Raw genomic sequence first — 21,034 nt, 5'->3', positions numbered from 1 at the left:
TCTTTCTTTGAGTAGTGAAACTTACCTTGCATACTGTAAAACTTCTAAGTGAACTAACAAAGCTTAGCACATCAGATAGTACAGGCAACAAACACTGTCATACAAAAGCTGAAAAGTTGATCAGGGCTCTGTTCCAGACTAAAATGACAGTCCTCATCTCAAAGAGTTTACAATAGGCATTGTCAAGCTCTCTCTGACTGAGCTACTTTAGCAAAAATATTAGTAACTGTAAGAAAAAGTCAATTCCTTTGCTTCATGTCTATGTTATAACAGTATTATTAAAGTCTTGCTTCATAACTTTCTAGAAAATTAAGTTGTGTATCTACTAAATCTGCATTTTCATGTATGATCTTTCATGCAAGACAATAGTTTAAACAGCTTTTTAAAAAAAAGAAGAGGGGAGAAAGGAGAGAGATCTTTGATACTGTGGCTTTTAACATATTTATCCAGGTGAAGTCTAGTGAGAGTTATTCTGTCAGGCAGCCTCTTTGTAAGTCAAATTACCTGATGAAGATCATTATATGTCAATGAGTCAGGTTAATCTTTCAGACTAGTCTAAATATGGCCATGGAAGACATCGCTTATTGATCATTTTTAGCAAATGTCTGAGTGAAAGTATTCAGTTTCTCAAAGTCATGTAACAAATGATGCAAGGTTACTCTGGTAAACAGGCACACATTATCTGTAGAATTGTATCACAAATTTCCTGTGTGTTTAATATCTGGTTGGTTTTTTGGTTTTATTTTTTAAGAAAAAGGCTGCTACAGAGAACTGGATTCTTTCCTTCCTTTTGTACAGCATGTCATGTACAGATTTCTGATGGATGTTGCTGTGTTACTCAGTTCATGAAATCTCTTTGCAGCAATATGAGCAATGTAGCTGCAAAGGAAGTCAACAGCAACTCCATCAAGGAAATGTTTACTTTGATAATAGTCAATTATGATTCTGATATTAAAAAACACACTAGTCTCAGTTCCGGCATCCAAAATGGAAAATTTTTGCTTTTTGTCTGTCTTAATGATATAATGTAATTGGTTTTGGTTCTTTAGGGATTTTTTGTGGGTTTTTTTGTTGTTTGGGGTTGGTTTTTTTTTGATGGGAGGTGTTTTGGTGTTTTGTTTTGGGGGTTTTTTGTGGTATTTAATGATTCATTCTGCAGAAATATCAATAAACCAATTTATCAAACTGGACTTCACAGATATTATATAAAGCTATATATCCTACAATAAACAATGAAAAATTAAATACTGAAATGAAATGAGCATTGGCACATCTAAGACTAATTACATGTAAGTACAGTGGGAAACAGATCATTGTAACAGATGGGAGTGGAAAAGCATGCCAAGTTTACTTAATTCTGATACTTCCTAAGTAATGAAGAAATCTAGAGTAAGCAATCTGAGCATGTACTCAATCAGAGAAATCTATATAATTTACTTGGACTTCTGCACTTTCTACTGCACAATTTTATGTCCTACAGTATTGTTGGGTAAATTTGTTTCTCTATTTTTCACTTACCCATTCTAAGACAGAAGGCCAATATACAGGACTTCAAACTCTGATATCCTTTCCCATACAAGGCACTTGTATGCATAGTGGCATGAATTTCTGGTTTGTTTGAAAAATTCATTATTGCTCTGCATACTTCTGAATGTTGGTATATTTTTCAGGTGTTTATTTCTTCTAATTTCCTAAAGATATTTGCAATTTCATTCCAAGGAATTACTTATGTAAATATAGCACACTGTATTTTATTAAAAACATACTTACTTATTATAGCTATATTATATTTACAAGTTTAACATTAAATTATATTTTGTAACATATTTCCTCTTTGACCAGGCAATGCAACTTTTTGGTAAATGCTAGACATTCTTGTTAGGCTAGTAGGGCTACAAACAAAAGAAGGGATGGAATTACTGACCAATTAAATACTGAACATAAAAAGCCAAAGTAGAACAGCTCAGGACTTTTTTAGAAATGAGTCATTTAAAATTGCGATATCTCATTTTCTTGACAAATATTTTAATGAGGGGATAAAATGGCTCAATATTAATCCTTAGTGGTGACAGAAGGTAAAAAATGGGGAAAGGATATTAAATTAATCTTCATGTTATAGGTTTGTTAAGATCCAGTTATAAAAATTATTAGAGAGATACCTCTACCTGAATTAAGGTGCAAATGTGACCATATGCCTGAAGTCAATAGCATGGATTTTATTTAACATCAAATGTGAGGTAGAGAGAGATAGAAAGAAATAGGAGAAGTTGGGGGGGGGGGGGAAGAAATAGAGTCACAGAGAGACAGATTAAGTAGAAAATATCACCACTCCGTGGATCTCGAATGCATCCCGTTGGTCCTCTTCTACTCTTCTCAGTGGTAAGGGTCTCTCAAAAGATAGACTTCAATGTATTAACATAACATTCAGGCTGGCTGGGAATGCTCAAGCACCTCCCCTACAAGAGGAAAGTTTTACACAGTCTCTTTTGGATTAGGTGCAGTTCTGTGGTGGAAGGTCTCAGGAATGGGTCTAGCAGGGTGCTTTGGGGGTCTGATGGTTTATGACCCCTTCTAAGACATGACAGCTGCCACTCAGGTAGTGCAGTTTGGCCTTCCCTGAGGAGAAGGAGTGGGGGAAGTTTTTAAGTTGTGTAAGGGAGGGTAATTACCAAGATAAAAAGCACCATCCCTCTTCTGTAGGGTAACCTCCCCCTTGGGGGGTGCAAACCTGGCCTCAGCCTTCACAAATGGGAGAGTGTTTTGAGTCATTAACCATCAAAAGTCCAGTCTCTAGCAGGAGGGGAAGAGTGTGCAAATGAGCCTGTGGGCTATGGACTCCCCCCAGCCAGAGCTGATTTTCACAGCTGCTGATAGACTCTTCTCCCCCCGCCTTGTCTACTTCTCCTTAGGCCTGAGATAATTGGACAGTAGTACCACCTTTATCATATCAGGTGGCTTGATTCACAGTCCAAATTTCAGTCAAGAGGTACATTCGGGTAGGGAGTGGGCTTTGGTGGTCACAGCTTCTTTATACATATTTACCATAATGGGCCAAGTCCTTCGGTGATCTTAACAATGTTTAAGTCATTAACGATTTTCAGTCTCTTACATGGTTTGATACTAGTCTTTCCATTCTTATTACCTGATGTTCCCATCACTCTAAATTTAGAAACTTTGTTCATGTCCATTTAGCTTGTATCAAGAAGGGACTTAGTGTTCATACCTCTATTTTTCCCCTTGGCAAGGCCCTTAACTCTGAGTTAAAATTAAGTGATCCTTCAGATTTACAATCACTGTATAACACCTGAATCCCCAGTGTTCATGAGTTGCTTTTTCCTTAAATTTAGAAAATAGTAGATTGCAGCAGGAACGGATTCTCAGTTGAAGTTTGCATCTGTCCTTACTGATCACTTCTCACTCCTCACAAATCGGTGGGTGTTACAATTCTCAAAGTAGAAACAAGTTGTATCTGCTTCTACAGCTTTTTGGCTTACTTAGTGGCACCAAATGTAGCCACAGATGCATGAATTTATTGGATTAAATTAATACATTATCCTTTGAACCACCCTGGCACTTCCAGGAATCTGATGGATTCAACAGAAGAAAAATAATCTAGAATAGGACAGTCAGCCACTGGTCCTCAGGTGTCACATTTTCTGATCATGTCAGATACTAATATGAATGTTAAAATATGTGGAATATTTTCTGTAATGAATTGTTAAATTATCTTCTGTACAGCATTGAATACCTTTATGTCTCCTGAACTTTCAACTGCTTCCCTAAAGAAACAAGTTTCTTTATGTGTCTGTCTAACTGTCAAAATTCTTGGGCCACTTCTGCCAAATCACAAAGAAGTATAGCAGTCTCTAAATGTTGAACTAGTATCAAAATTGAAGTTTCACTGACAGTTGCACCCAGGGAGATAGGAGAAATAAGCTATTACCGGGTAAGCAGCAGCATGGTCGAACTAAAGTATGTGTCTGTAGAAAAAAGGTATTGTTAATCCCAGAGCTTGCAGAATTGCACTTTTCGTAGGTCTGGGAGGAAGATGCTGAGGTTATATTATAATTATATCAGACTACCTCCAACAGATCACTCCCATATCTCCAAAGCTGCTGTTTTAAAGAGTTACTTCAATGAGGACTTCTCCTATAGTGGTGTTAGTTTGGAATACTCCCTTGCTTTTTCCTCTCAAATAAGGCAAAGGTCTTTGAAGTTTCCTGTATCTTTAAAATTATCTCTCACTTAGGAATCTTCCATAAAGCAGGTTTAACTGCTCTTAAGTTCTCTATCTGCTGATGTCTATTAAAAAAAATGGATATTCTCATACCACCAAGTTTTTATATAAGCATATTAAAAACAGACTTTCTCCTTTAGGGCAGAGGAGGATAACAAAGTTAATGTTGTTTTGAATGGCTCTTGGGAACAAGTCTGTCACCCTGGAGCTATGACAGTGGTACCGCTAAGGTTTCCAAATTTGTCCTTCAGTGCATGAGTAATATCTGCATTTCTCTACCGCTTGATGAGCAGTCATTTCTTGGAGTTCTCTGCTGAGCGTAAGGATGGCTGCCTTGGGAACTATCAACCGTTAAGTCTAACCTGTTTAGTTGTAGAAACTGCATAACATGCTCCATCAATGTAGCTATGATTACTTTCCCTAGTATTGGTTTATAACTGGTTGAAATAGGACAATCTGAACTGACCTGTCAATAGATTCTCTAATAGCTTGAAATTACACCTATGCTGCTCTTAGAATTTCCAGATCCACCTTTTGAGGATTAAGGGAATGGTCTTCATCTAGATTAACTGTTAAGGTAGAGGTGGGATCTGTTCCATATTGTTTCACATGATTTGACAGGGACTTACCTGCCTTGTATTTCTTATTTAGTCTTTTAGTAGAGCCAGTTTCAGTGGATGTATAAATTTGCATCCAACTAATATACAAGAATTCTACAGGGAAGACTTCAAAAATTAACTTTGGTGTTGCCATCCAAATAATTTTTAGCTGTCATGTTGCTTTCTCATCATGTGTTTTTGTTGGGTTTTTTTGTTGATGGTGATATGTGAAGAGCAATAAATCTTAATCCAAAAGTGACATTCTTATCTGCATGATGGAGAAACACCTTGTGGGTATGTTTGCTTTCATTTTTAAAAAGTTGGCACCTCCAAAAATATTTGCCTAAAGAAATTACAGAACTTATTAAAAGTGAGTAACAAAGAAGTAAGTATCCTAGGGAGGATTTGCTTTCAACTCTTCCAAATAATGAAGATGGGTAACTCCTGTAAGCATGAATAGTGGTTGGACAAAACACTGTTTCAGTACCTTCTGCTTCATTGTGTGATGGTGGCATGCCAAATCATAAATCTTGAAAAGATTAGTTTTCTTAATGAAATTAGATTACCCAGAGCTCTTGAATATATGAATGCATAGACTGAAAAACCAGTTTTATTTAATGACCCTTAGTTTTGTTTTGGGGTTTTTTTTGCTGGGTTCTGGTATTCAGGACCAGCTCTACTAACCAGCCTGCTGCCAGCAAACCTACCCAGAAATACAAGGAATTGCTGAAAAATGAGGTTGAAAACTCCATGGATACTTTATTTTAAATCATTTACTTGGCTAATTAGTATTTTTTTTCCCTAATGATGTTTCTTTTCTTTGCAATTATGTTAGAATATTCAGTTATGTATATAGTCATATTGAGTGCATATGTTTGAGACAATACATAGAACTAAGTTATTTTTTCAGTTTCTGAATTAATTATTTGACAAAGTATTTCATAGAAAACACATACACATTTCGACATTCTGGAATTTAGTATTAGCTGTTGGCCTGAGTAAGATATTCAAATTTATGGCACTGGAAACCTGTCTAGAAACATAAGTGGATTGAAAAGACAGTATTGGGGCCATAGTAAGGCTAAATAGCTCCCTGTATAGCAAAGAAGAAATCTGAACACAGTTGGAAGGAGGTAGAGACTTAAACTAAGGTACATGAAGGAAAATGAGTAATGTTATTGTTAAAAAAACAGTGGAAAAGAGATTATTCTGTGTATGTTTTGCTACACTTCTGTATTTCAGAATTTTTTACTCTGACATTTTCAAATGGTTATGGGCTATATACAGAGTACAAATCTCAAAAAGGTGCAGAGGATGAATTTTCTTTATTTTCCTTCCTCTGTAGCAGGAATATCTGTTGGCACTTGTTCTGGCTGCTGCGATTGCCATCAAAAGTCACATCATTTTAAGAGAATCATGGAATCATATTTTCATAGATTGGTGTTTTAATACTTACCAGCTAACTAGAGATAACTTGAATAGTGCTTCAATTCTAACTGTAAAGGGCATTAGCTTGAAGTATTTTGCTTTGCAGAATGTTAATTTCCATGGACCAGTTGATGAACAAGGACTTAGGTTATGCTTTCATTGACAAGATGTAAGGAAGTCCTGTTCAATATTGACCACTGAAAGTTCTGAGAAACTACAAACATCAATATTTTAGAAGTTATACAATAGAAGTTCTTAGCCCAGAGTTAAACATTTTAAATGCAGTAACTATCTGGAGATTACACATTACAAACTGGTCTTGATCTGTTACAGTTTCATACACAATTGGAAAACCACTGTGCCATCGTGAGGCAGTACATTGTTAAAAGCCTCTGTGCAGGTATAAATATTTTTGGGGGGAGAAATATATTGAATATATTTCTTGGTTATCTTCAACCTTCTGTTGGCAAAATAAGGCATTACAGTGTAAAGGAACTCTAAGCTTATCTAAAAATTGGTGTTTTAGACATTTTTAAAAGGTTTGAAACTGTTACACGTATGCACAACAGAAAAATGTTTGCTTTTGGAGGTTAATTCTGATGCACAACAGAAAAATGTTTGCTTTTGGAGGTTAACTCTGATGCAGATTGCTATCAGGAACTCATGGTCTATTTATTGATCATTATTGCATTTGGTTTAGATGCTTAACTTCTACTGACATTTGTGTGGTTCAAATTTCCTTAAAGGAAAGGAAAGCAGATGTGCCACTGAATGTCAAATGCAACTGTGACTCAGAAATAAAACATTTTTTTACCTTAAGGGGTTCAAATTGGAAAGGATTTAAGTAAATTATACTGAAGAAATTTTTGAGCATTAAAAGCTGTCAGTTACATCAGAGTGCTGTCCCTGGTAATGCTGACGTCTGTGGTTCTGCCCCTTTATTTACACAGTGTTATCTTGAAATTATTAATGCTGTATCTGTTATAGAAAGGTCTAAATGTAGGAGGGAACTATGCAATGTGCTTATACCTAGTGTTAGGTTTTGCTAGAGCTGAATTGATCCACTTCTTCTGAGAGAACTGGAAAGTATTTCCTGAAAAGAAGAATGAGGGTGAAAAATGACTATGAAGAAGAGCTAACAAAACAAAACAAACCACCCAACCAAAAGAAAACCCCCCAAAACCTCTCAAATAAATTAAAAAAAAAAAAACGCTACGAAGGGATTAAATGGTTAAAAGTGCAAGAAAAAGTGCCAATGGGAAATGCAAAGCAGCACATGTTGCTGCCTATAAGTAGCCAAGGAACGAACAAATGCAAGAAATCTTTTTTCCAAAGATATGACAAGCCAAGAGACTGGAAATAACCCTTCCTCCCACCTACAACTTACCTCCTTCCCACAGTGCTCTGAAGAGTTGGAGTGGACAGTATCAGGATACATCCGGCAAGGGAAATCTGTGACTTGGGTAGAGCACTGAGAGAGGAGTAAAAAGAGGGGGGTGTGTACACACACACATACGATACTGAATATGTGGGGCTTTTCTGTATCACAGAAGTTCCCTTTGTCAAGAAAATGAATACCAGCTTTCCAAGAACTGAATCCAGGTAGTAACAATGTCTGGACTGAGTGTGTCCTGAGTGTGTAGCTGTGCACATTGTGTAGCTACAGCTGGGTGAGTGGGTACCTGGTGGAGGGCTTCCCAGTACTCATGGCTGTTGTTGCTCTACTCAACTGATTTTGTCTCATCTCGGACTTCGTTTGCCAGCCTTTCTCTGAGGGAGCAGCAATGGGCTCAGGTCAGCCTACAGTGGTAGTCAGGAGAATGTCTTCTTGCAAAGGAAGGAAGTGCTGGGCCTGCACCTTGCATCTGAAATTTTAGGAAAGGGTCTAACTCATGTGGTATATATTATTATCTGAGTTCAGGTTTGGAAGCAGCACCCATCGGGGATGTTGTGACCACTGCTCTTTTTTCCAGGAAAATGAGCACCAACGGAAAATGACCATTCCCACCTGTTAAAGTAATACCTGGTGTAAAAATAAATGAATAAATACAACTTAAAAAAATCTCTCCAGACCCATTTTCTCATCAAGGAACAACATGACAGTTTCATTGCGTCCTGCCAACAGAACAGTATGTAGGAGATGGTGAAGCCTTTGCACTTCTGTGAGGAACAACTGATGTGCAGGAGTAGCTGGAAGAAGGTGAGGCCAAGTGTGTATGTCCAGAGCTTATTGCTGATCTGTACTCCTTGATCTCTCACAGAGAGACAAGGTGAGCAAAAACATCCCTTGCTAAGATTCCCTTCTTCACTGGTGCTTGGGCGGCAACCTTGGCTGTTGGAACAAAGCCTGTCTCCCTGCCATGTCTTGGAACTGTTCCATTTTTTTTACCATCTGCCCATTTTATGTCATCTCTTCCCTACTAGAACGTTGTGGATGCTGAAAGAGCACAAAAAGATTTTAGAGGATATGTGCTTGCCTCTTCCCTTTAGTATCTTATCATAGAGTCATTGCCTGCAAATTCTTTTTGAAGTTGCTGGTAACATCTGTCTCCACAACTTCCTGCTGTGGAGAAGTTTGCTACTTACTGTATAAAGAAACACTTCCTTATGTGTTTTAAATTCATTTCTTCATGCTTCACAGCTTTCTAAAAATATATTGGCTTTTACGAAACAAAATACGAAATTATGAGTTTTAAATTAATCTAACTATTCGGGAAACTTGAAAAAGAGAAAGATTAAGTAGCTCACAGTGCTATAAACCAAACTATTAGTTACAGTTGTTATAGTTTTCATAAATACTATTTGGTTTATAAATCAGTATTCTGACTTGCTGTCAGGCTTCTACAAAAAACAACTTTAACATTTCCAATGGGTTCCTATTTGAAAGAAATTTAATATAATATAATGAAGTAAGTTTTGAGTGATAAGTTAATAAATCCTGGCACTATAGCTTAGAATGCTGTCCATGGCTACTTTACCCTGGCACTGTAATATTATAGACTCTGTTCCAGTGAAGTGAAAGTTCATATTCCAAGGACATCTTCCATACCTGAGGTAATTGGTTCACATTTGCTGTAATGGAAAAGGAAATGTAACAAGTTCACGCAACAAATTGTGCTTATACAGACAGAATTCCAAGCATCCAGGATGTAAATATACAGTACAGTATAAGGGTTTGGGTTTCTTACGTATCTGATGTACTTTGTTTTTATTTTTAGGCCAAAGCAAACATGTAGCCAATCATAACAAATAAGGGCCAGATAAATTATTTCCAACACATTAATCAGTGTAAAGTAATACAGTACTTTATAACTTAAAAAAGCATCTATACAAGAATAACTAATCGACCTGCCCCCTCACACACACTATTTACTTAATATCAGAGCCAAAACATCCTTATCAATGGATACAAATACTTACATTATTGTGTTTTAGGATGTATGGTCCTGTAACTCTATGTTGAAGGAAATATACTGAGTTACAGAAAAATGGCACTAATCACTACAAAGAACAGTTCAGTTGCTTCAAAGTAGAAACCACTGAGGTTTTTTTTTCCTCTTCTGTGACCAGAGAGCCCCAGTTCCAAAGAAATAGCAAGCTGTCCTTCCTAAATGTTCTTCTTCAAACTCCGTCAACATGAGCTAATGTGATTTGCTAACTTAGGCTCTTGAACAAGTTTGTTTTACTTGGGTTTTGTTGTATTTTTTTTGTGGGTTTTGTTGGTTTGGCTTGGGTAGGGTTTGGTTTTTTGTTTGTTTCTGAGAGGGACTCAAAAAAGCCCAGCATGGCTGAATATTTGTGCAGTGATATCATTAAGATGATGTTCATTATTGCTAGTGAAGCCAGAAGTTCAGTTCAATTCTTAATCCAAAGTTTTGATACATTTCTAGAAGAATAGGTTGCAAAAGGCAAAGAAGCAGTGAAAAAAAAGAAGCAATTGTCTTTACAGAAAATCATGGCAACCACATTTTAAATTCAATAGAGGTTCTGCTAACCTTTTTACAGTGAATAACAAATGCCTGTTAAAGAAACATGAAAGTTAACTAACTGTCGACAAGCAGAAGTAGACCATTAAAGGACTCCACAGAGCAAATAATGGAAGTGAAATTCTGAATCACTGCTGGTAAACTATTGATATTCCTGTAATGGAGTGAAAATATTGATGGAAAGATACCCTAAGACTAAATTCAAATCACACTTTTCTGAATTTAGAAGCTGTTTAACGTAGAATAAGTAATCTGTTGTCTGTCAGACTTGGTCATGTCATATACACAAATGAAATAAAACTATCAAGTTACTTTCTAAAGAATTTCAAAACTTTCTGTAAAAGTAACCAGTAGTAATTAGTGTCAGAGAGCATTTACCTACCTTAGAAATATAACATTTACCCTCATATTGACACATAGTGCTTGAACAGAAATTAATAGCTTGCAGCAAGCAGTAAGTGCAAACAGTTCCTTTAGATATCACACATCCTGATAGAATGCTAAGGTAAGAGCAGGTCATTAAGTTTTTGCAATCTTTTACAGGTGATGATTTTTTATTTTTATTTTTTACAGTATTGGAATTGAGAGATTACATCAAGCTAAACTACACTTGATGAAAAAGAAATACATCAAGAGAAAAAAGAGAAGATGCAAATGTTAAAATATTGATACTGCTTTGTATTGATATTTTTAGAAATCAATCTTGTTGTTCTGTGGCAGTTCCCTGAAATATGGCATAAAAAAAATAGTTCTAAGCTCTAGCTCTACTGTTATTATGTGAACAGCACCCTTGGACTGTTTTAAAATCAGAGATGGGCATGATTTCCTGACCTGGCTGAATTCAGATCTAGCAGTTTTTTGAGTCAATAATCTTTGAGAGTGTTAACAAGGAACTGTGATCTTCAAATGCCTTTTAGAAAGAATTTTCTCAAGACTATATGCTATGTCTACTGTTCTTTTCATGTGGATTTAGCCAAGCTTTGGTTAAAAAAACTCTGGGAGCTTGCTATGCCTTTAGGAAAGAAAACCAAAATTAAAAAAAAAAAAATAGGGCTACTAGACTGTGATCATCTCAAAGCTGCCACAGTTATACTTTCAGTCCTACAACAGTTCTTTAGCTGAAATCTTGTTTATGAGGGAAAGAAGTCGTAAACAACCCAAGGAGTAGAGTGTGAAAAGATGATTTAAAGTATCCTGTTCATCTGCCATTTTGTAGCCCGTGGAAGTATCAGATCTATTACTGCACCTGAGGAACTCCACTCCTGACCAGCTGCCAATTTGACTTTGAGCCATTAACCACCACACCCTGAGCTTGACAATTCAGCCAGACACCCACCCATCTATGGTGCATCTGTCCAGTTCAGATCTTAAGAGGTTATCCATGAGAAGGATGTTGTGGGAGACTGTGTCAAAAGCCTTCCTAAATCAAGGTAAGGGATATCCTCTGTTCTGAGCAAATAATTTCCTCATAGACATCAACCAGATTGGTCAAATGGGACTTACCCATGATAAATTGATGTTGGCTTTTTCCACTGACTTTCTTGTCCTTACGCTTCCAGAAGCAACTGTTTTATAGTTCAAGGCATAAATTGCTTTTCCAAATGTTGAGCTCTCGAGTCTTTGTGTTATTCTGGTATTTTTTGGCACATATAAAAGTGATTAATAAGAATATTGCTGAATTCTCTAACTTCTCTGTTTATTAGAATTGTATTTAGTAAACTAAGATTTTACATTCTTATGGCTAAATTTGAAGATAAGTTTTGGACATTTTTCTTTTGAAAACTATGAAAAATATAAGAAAAAATCTTATAAAGAGAATCTATCTACTATAATATACTTCCAGATACTTACTGCAAGTCAGATTTCAAAGAAATATTGAGAGAGCTCTTTGCAAGAATTATGCATTTTTAGTTCTTAATCAGTATTTCGTATTTTCCTTTATAATTTGTTAACCTCTTAGGATTTTAATAGTTTGAATATGGGATGCATTTAGAAGATCCCTTAAAGTCTTTGTACTTGCTTATGAACAGGGAAGGCAAAATGTCACTACTTTGTCAAATCTAGGTAAGTGATATTGCATTATAGTCAGCAGCTATTTTGAGCCAGTGGGAGCAATAGACTGCTGAGATTTATATGTTTCAAATACACAGAAACAGGAAAACAAAATAAGGAATGAAATTGGTATTAAAATTAGGGAAGTATCATTCCCCTCCACTGCAAGGCAAAATGCTGACATTAACATTTATTTCATCTCAGTGAGCCTAGGGGCCCTTTACTATCCTCTTAAATCTCTAAAAACTATCAGAAACCTTTACAGAACCACGTTTTGAAATTTGTGCATGTAATTTTTGAATCTTAAAAGTGTGGTTTAACGGGAGAGATCTTGTAAAGTTCTCTGGGGGTTTTTTTGGGGTGAGTGTTTATTTTTTGTTGCTGTTTTTGCTGTTGTTGTGCCACTAAAACACTGATTTGGGTCATTTTTTATGTGTATAATTTTACATAAGTAAAATGGTGAGGGGAGAGGAACATTGATCTGAATATGTCTTGTTTTCTTTGGGTATTAAATCATAAGCTCTTGAATTGCAATTGTCAGCTTCTATCTAAAAGTGCAGTTAACTTTTAACCATCTCATTAGGTGAGTAGTCAGTGCTTTGGCAATAGCTGCAGAAGATACACATTTCTATACCTTGCCTAGGTGCATGTGTTGCTGGTGACCTCCCTTTTTTCTGTATACGGTCTTAACATATATAATGTATTGAATATTTTGCGACTTGTTCGTGTTTAAAAATCTAGTATCTTCTGTACTGCTTCCAAATAATAAACTGACAAAGCTGAAGATTGTCTTGGTTGTGTAAATTTCTAGCATTCTGGTGGGACAGTACTTCGCTGGAGCTCACACTTTTTGTCTTAGCGCCCCAGATTTCATAAACATAGAATCATAGTACCATTTAAGTTGGAAAAGACTTTTAAGATCATAAAGTCTGACTGTTAACTCAGCACTGCCAAGTCTGCCACTGAACCATGTCTCCAAGCAGCACATCTTCATGTCTTTTAAAAATCTCCAAGAATGGTGATTCGACTGCTTCCCTGGGCAGCCTGTTCCAATGCTTAATGACCCTTTCAGTGAAGAAACTTTCTTAATATCCAATCTAAACCTTCCCTGTTTCCCAGGCTGTTTCTTCTTTTTGTATCACTTGTTACTCAGGAAAAGAGATGCCACCCACCTGGCTACAACCTCCTTTCAGGCAGTTGTAGAGAGCAGTAAGGTCCCCCCTAAGCCTCCTTTTCTCCAGGCTAAACAACCCTAGCTCCCTCAGCCACTTCTCATAAGATTTATGCTCCATACCCATTACCAGGTTCATTGCTTCTCTAATGAGAAGCACTATAATTTAGCTTCACCATTTAATTAAAATTCCGAAAGAATTTCTCTCAGTATCACTCCTTTCAGTTAGAAAATCTCTAATGCTGCCACCTGAAAAGGTAGTTTTTTTGTTAATAGGCCAAATTAATTGAAATAAAACTGAATTCATGTCTTTCATTTTGTAAGGTGAAACTGGCGACAGCTGATGAAGTAACTAAAGTACTATTCAATTCAGTGAATTTCCCCCAATTAGCGTTTTCTAAACTGACCCAAAATTGACACAAAATGTCACAGTAATGTTATTTTCTGAAGAGCCAGGTGTAAAAGAGTCAAAGTTGATCAGGAAATACTTGAGTTTGGAGATACCTGATTTTAGAGACAAGAAGTTCCTAATGATTGATTAGAAAAATCCAAATGCAATTTTGTTTAAGACTCTGATGGTCCTTTTCAAAGGCCATATTTGCATCCCGGTGCTCAGCTGTGATTTAATGTAAAGCTGTGCTTTGTTGTTAGTGATGGAAACAGCAGGTATGATTCTGTCAGGAGATGAGAAGGTTTTTCATTGTAAGGTTTTCAGTTCAAATGTTAACTCTCATAGGTATTGTCTGTGCAGCAAGTCCCATGCTGATTCTCATTAATACATAGCTTGCAGAAGCATACCAAAGTTGAAAGGTGTTTTCAAGATCTTTTAATGTATAAGGTACTCTGTCTAATACCTTCTTGAGCACTATCTGAATGACAAAATCTATCAACATTTTAGCACACTCAAGATACTTCAGAATTAAGACTGTATATTTGGAGGACATATGATTTTGTAGCATGTTTTTGTCATGAACATAAGCATATCCCTGCCTGACTAAATAAAACCAGCGTAGGAAAAGGAGTTTATTTTCAGTGAGTGCCTGTTATCTCTGATGTGGCATGAAACAACTGTGTCCTGGGAAATGAAGCAACGTACAAGGAAGAGTTAAAGGACAAAGAGATTATCTGTTAGACTGACCTAAGGGCTACAAGCAAGGAAACTACCAGCTAAACAGAAGTCCATGAATATACATCACAGCAGTGCTGAGTTGAACCATGTCCCCAGTCCCTCTGCCCACATACTCAGAAAAGACAAGTAAGCAGGAGGGTAGGAACTGGCAGAGCAATTTTTCCTTTACTGTGCCTCTGAACACTGTATCAGAGAGAATCCCTTCTTTACTCTTAAAGTGATAAAAAAAAATAAATTGAGGCATTAGGCTGTTTTCCTAGATGGAACCGCTAAGAAACAGAACAGAAAAGTAACACCTGCTGTAGGTGACTACAGAGTCCTAGTCCAAAGTTTGCCTCCACATTAATGACATTTTTGCTCCACCTACTGGTAGGAAGGTTTGGAGCCTTCCTGAATTGCCATCAGGCACTTGCACCTCTTTCTGCAACCAGTCCTCTTGTTCACATTAGAGAATTAAATTTCACTGTGTACAAAAAAGAGTGAAAAAATATGTTGATACCTCTTTCCAAAATTTGGAATTGAGAGAGAAATTTTAATTTTAAGGGATCATGGCTCAAAACATAAAACCAGAGAAGTGTTCCCTGTGGTGAAGATGGATGATGCTCATAATTTTGGATCGTAAAACAAAGAACAAAAACAAACCCCCAGAAATATACAAAATGCCTCTCCCAATCATTCTACAACTTTAATATTGTAGTTATTAACTGGTTTATTGTCTAAAATCCATCTTACTCTGAAAAAGTTCAAAACTCTTTGTCCTTATGTCATCTCCCTTTCTTGCCTTATTGGCATAAGGGAGTTGACAGTCATTCTGAAAAGCTGGTTGGATAGCAGTGAGTATGTCTCAGTTCTGAAGGCTCATTTTGTCATATTGCTTGATTACTAGGTGATGTCAAGAAAAAGAGGACTTCTGGTTTTATTTGCACAGCTGTTGTGATTAGTTATGTTTGGTTTGAAGCCAGAAGGTTCTCAGAGGTTTACTCTGCTGTTTCTGAAGTTGTCAGCTCACTGCCTCTGCTTTGTTAGAATGATATCCAAACACTGATTTGTTGGATGTATTATTTCATTCTTGTTCACTGGACTGAAGTCAATGAATAAGCTTCTTTGAGAATTACCGATTCAACAGCCATAGTCTTCTCTTCTAATTGCAATCTGAGGTTTTCATGAGGACACTGTGCAGTAACATAATAGCAAATCTTTAACGAGGTTTATGTAGTGAAGTTCATATCACTGTATACATCAGATTGTAGTTTTTCAAATGGGAAAAAGAATCACAAGCCTGCTAGTAGCCTAGGTTTCACTGACATTCTGTAGATTCTTCTAGTTGCACTAGGTACAATGCTTGCTCTGTTTGGACTAGTGTACCTGAATTCATATTAAAGCAGGCCTTGCTAATCCCACACAAAATGGCAGAACAGGTAAGGATGTTCGGAGATTATCTATACCAATACCATTACTAAAGTAAGATTAGTTAGAGCAGATTGCTCAGGACTGTGACCAGTTGGATTTTGAATATCACCAAAGATGGAGGCTCTACAAGTCTCTCTGAGCAACCTTTTTCGGTGTGTGGTCCCTCTCAACATAAAGAAAGCTTTTTACATGAACAAATTTGAGTCCACAACAAGTTATGTTGGTACCTCATCATACAGATATTATAGTGAGGTATAAAGCAAAGTGCTTCTGTATCCTCTACAGGACTGTATCATTAAGAATAAAGTCATAATAGAATTGGGCTGCCTAGCACAGGGCCAGAGACAGAAGTCATATCCATGAATCTGCAAACAGAAATCAGAAAACACCTTTATGCTTTTGTCTCCCTTTGATTCAATGAAGAACCTCTCACTATCCTCACACTCCTCACTGTAGTTGTCTGTCTCTTTGATCCTGTAGGCTCCCTGAGCTGCGTTTCTGAGTCTGTCCACGGTTCCGCAAGTGTAATAGCAGAGTTTCTGAGCTATTCAGAGGCTAAACAAAGAATCAACCAGACTATTGTCCTCTAGATGTAATGCTGAAGAAAAAGTATAAGTACTTTTCAGTAATTTTAACATGGATACCAACTCTTATAGTCATCAAGGCTCTGGAAATTCCTTTCTGCAGTCTGAAAGTATAGACACTAGAAAACAGATGAAATTTACATGCTGCTGAAAAAAATTCCTATCAGCTATTTTCAGGTGTTGGAGGAGAATGCATTGAGACTAGGCCTCGGGAGAAAGACTTGGAAGCGTCTGTGGATGAAAAACTTAACATGACTCAGCAATGTGCACCTGTAGCCCAGAAAGCCAATCATATCTTGGGCTGCATCAAAAACAGCATGGTCAGCAGGCGACAGAGGTGATTCTCCTCTTTGCTCTGATGACATTCCATATGGACTACTGCATCCAACTCTGGGGACTTTACTTAAGAAAGACGTGGATCTATTGGAACAAGTCGACAGGAGGACCACAAAGCTGGAGTACCTCTCCTATGAAGACAGGTTGAGTGAGTTGGGGTTATTCAGTCTGGAAAAGAGAAGGTTCCAGGAAGACCTTTGAGCACCTCCAAGTATGCAAAGGTAGATTACAAGAAGGCTAGAGAGGGTAACAGGGACAAAAGGAATAGCCTTGAGCTGATAGAGGGTAGGACTCCTCATCGCTGGAGTTGTTCAGGCTGGATGGGACACTGAATAACCTGGCTTAGTGGAAGGTCCCCTGACCATGGTAGAAGAGTTGGAACTGAATGATCTTTAAGGTCCTTTCCAACCCAAACTGTTCCATAATTCAATGATTCTGTGACTCTATAACTCTATGAACTGACTAGTACTGTCTCGTTTTAAGTTCCTTTCTACAGCATTCTTTAAGATGTTAACTGCATCTATCTAAACAGCAGAGGCCGTATTCTTTCAGTAAAGACAGGTTTAAATGATAATTATATGCCAAATCTAAGGAAACTGGTGAATTTGTAGGGGTATTCATCAGGGAAATTGCCTTTTCACGTCTTAACTGACCAGTCTAACAATTAGCTATGTTACACCTGAATTTACTCTGACTTGACTCTGCAGTATCAGACACTTTACATGGCTATGATAGAGCAGGAAACAAACACGTATACACATGTACACACATATACACACAACAGAGGAAAAAAACATACTGCATTTTAAAGTTGTAGTCTACTAATCCCAGTTATATAATAGAAAGTTACTGAGTTGCAGAAGTACAATATGGTGAACGGTAAAACAAGAAGTGGTGTTTTCTCTCTGAAAAAGGGGAGAGAGACCCGCTGATGCTTAAGCAGCGACATTGATCAGGTGCAAATGAGTAGCATAATGATGCAGAAATTTTTCTCTCTGTTCTTTCTTTGTTCTGCTTCTTGTAGGGGTTATAGTGGTCTGTACCTTCTCACTGGGAGCTCTAAGTCCTCTAAGATGACAGGAATCGCAAAGGGTAAGGACAAGTTACTTCTGGTTCCATTGAACGCTTTCTGTTCTAGTTTTGGGCTTAATGCTGGCATTTCTGCTATACGTACCCAGCACAAGAAAGAAAAAAAAATTAAAAAGCAGTAGTCAGTTTTGCTGAGGATGGATATCATTTTCCCTAAGATAGAAGTACCTCTGTTCCTGATTATGTCCTTTGTATTTTCACTGTTTAAGGATGTTTATGCATGTTGGATACACGAGTTTTGTTCTTTTTCTGTTGCCCTAAAACTGATCATCCCAGCTTTCAAGATGACATTCCTTCAACAAAAAGTAATACTGACCTTTATTTGTTGATGTTTATAGCCTTGGGGATCTCTGTTATCATCCGTATTCTCAAACCCTCTTTATCTTCTTGTATTTATAATTTCTGAGGCTACTGCTACGTAACAAGGGTGACTATCCTGTCAACCAAGGAAGGGCTTGTAAGAAATGGGCTGATGCCTTACTTTTTCTTTTCTGAAAAGATATCTCTTATGATGTAAGGTTTTTATCCACACACATTAAAGTACACTCATAAAACTATGAGCCTTTTCAGAACATCAGAATCTTACCATTACAATTAAGACAATTGAGATGTGAAAAGAACATCACTAGTGTTAGCAAAGCTCAGGAGATTCTGCAAAACTGACTAAAGTTACAATAATATATTTCTATCCTTTTGACTATTACTATTATTGACTATACCACTAGAATTAATTCGAACATGCATCTCAACACTATTATATCTGTTCTATTAAGATGATGAAGCTTTCTTAGTAGAGTAATTCAATGTGCTGTGGAAAAATATCTCAGTGTCTTAAGATTTGGGGTAGTCTTAAGGCTACACCTTTTTTTTCTTTTGAGCAGAAGAATGGGTCATTTGGATAAATAAAAATATTGTGTATTTCAAAATGATGTATAAGCATATAAAATAATTAAAGGTTTATTTAACTTTGACTAATTGGGGATATTTGAGATCATGTGAAAGCTTTCAGGAAAACAGATTTTTTTGTCTGCCAGGAGTTTTAGCAAGAAGTCTTGGTTTAATGACTATAAGTACAGGAGATGGGGCCTCCAACTAGATAAAGCCCCTCTTCTTTTTTGTTTCTTTCCCTCCCCCCAAATATTGACAAATTTTTAAATTACTAGGAGTCTAAATGAAAGAGGAAAAAGATAACAATTTTACTAAAAAAACTCCTGAGAACAAAACAGAACAAAACAAAACCAAACAATAGCAGAAAAATGTCACCTAGCCAGCCCCAAACTCTTGGTTAAAACGAGAAAACCCTGGAAGCGATTTTCATTCGAAGAAAAAAAGAGTCCTATCCCACCGAGACGGCTCCGTGGATCCCGACGGAGCAAACCATGTAACATGACAATGATGGCACTGAAGCGGCTCTGGGACCCCATGATTACGAGCCACGTGATGGCAGTGCCCAATGCAGCTTCCCAGAAGGAAATTCCCAGGTTTTTGGCGTGGCTGGCAGTGGCGCTTGCACCCCTCAGGCGGCTGACGGTGGCTGCCATGGTGAAAAAAAGGTGCTGGCGGTGGCTTGCTGCAGCGAGGGAAGCTGGTCAGCGGCTGCAGTGGAAAACAACCACTGATGAGGCAGATCGGTCCCCGAGGAAAAAGGCTCCAGTGAGCATAACCCAGATGCTAAGAGAGCGAGTTCTGAAAGTGCTGTGGGGTTTTCTCCTCTGTCTCCCGAGTTCTCGTGGTGTTTCACTCCCGGGCCCCCCCTCTTTCTGGCAGGGTACCAGTGCTGGGGGACAGTCCCTCCCCGTTACAGCCCCGGCGGGGCAGTCCCCCCACTTTGAACTATGTGATGATATGAAAAATTCCACAAAAAAATCTTTCCCATTTAACTAAAACTGTAACACAAGGTAACATCAAAAGTACCAAGTCTAATTATCTTCGGCTAGCATTAGATAGAAGAGCAGTACTGATGTTGTAATGAATACAGTAAACATTTTGGTTTTCTGAAGACTGATCAGGATAAGAAGACATTTTTAAAATCCATGAGCAGCAGTAGTTAAGGAAACTGAAAAAATAGGGCTGTTAAATGTAAAGGAAGAGTGAAAAGAGCAAAGCAGTTGTCCAGACAGAACCTTAAAGAAGAGTTTAAAACTGGTAATGCAGGAGTAGAACAGAATTTATATATGAGTATGTAGAATTTTTAAGCTCTTGGACTATGGATAGATGTACTGATAGAGCAGTCAGTAGATTTAAAGTGTGTGTATGAGTGCAGATCCAGAAATTAAATGAAGGAAACAAATGCTCCTACAGGATAACTGATGTTCAGATTTACAGTCTCAATGAAGCTCTTTAACCCTAATGCCCTTATTGTATGTTGGAATTATATTCTGTGTTTCAATGAAATGCAGCCCCATATAAGAAAGTATACTTTTTAAAACCTGTATCTCCTAAGGAGTCTTTCTGCTGTGCCTTTTGCAACTGGATGTATCTATCTCATATTGGCCTTTTTAACCACCAACGTGCTTGTAACAAACGTGGGTAGTGCCCTTCCCAAATCTTCGTTCGTGAAGCCCAGCCATGACTTAATGAAATGAATTGTTACATGAATTTTATCACAAATTCATAGTCTTATAAAGTATTGCAAATTTTGTGGTTCAGAATATTTTAGGTGCATAGAATTCCTTCTATCCTTTCCCAAAGTCTGTAACAGTTTCGGAAAATTGTTGAAAAAATGTTGCTCATGACTGCTGCCCCTTATTCTTAGAGAATAAGGCTATTTAATCTGTGTTTTATTCCTCACTAACAAAAATACCTCACACTTATTTTTATTTCATTTTAGCAGAAACTAGAAATAGAGATTTAACATGGGGGTTTTATATTTTGTGTCAAATTATAAGCAATTAATTTTCCGTTTCCCCATTTTCTTGTTGAACTGATGTATTTTCCTCAAAGTGTACCACAGTAAGCAATCTTTATGTAATAAATTGCTTTAGAATATTCTTAACCACCTTAGCCTCACGCA

This window comes from Corapipo altera, unplaced genomic scaffold (assembly GCF_003945725.1).
Source record: "Corapipo altera isolate COAL_440 unplaced genomic scaffold, ASM394572v1 24b, whole genome shotgun sequence".
Lineage (NCBI taxonomy): Eukaryota > Metazoa > Chordata > Aves > Passeriformes > Pipridae > Corapipo > Corapipo altera.
This window is presented reverse-complemented; position numbering follows the sequence as displayed.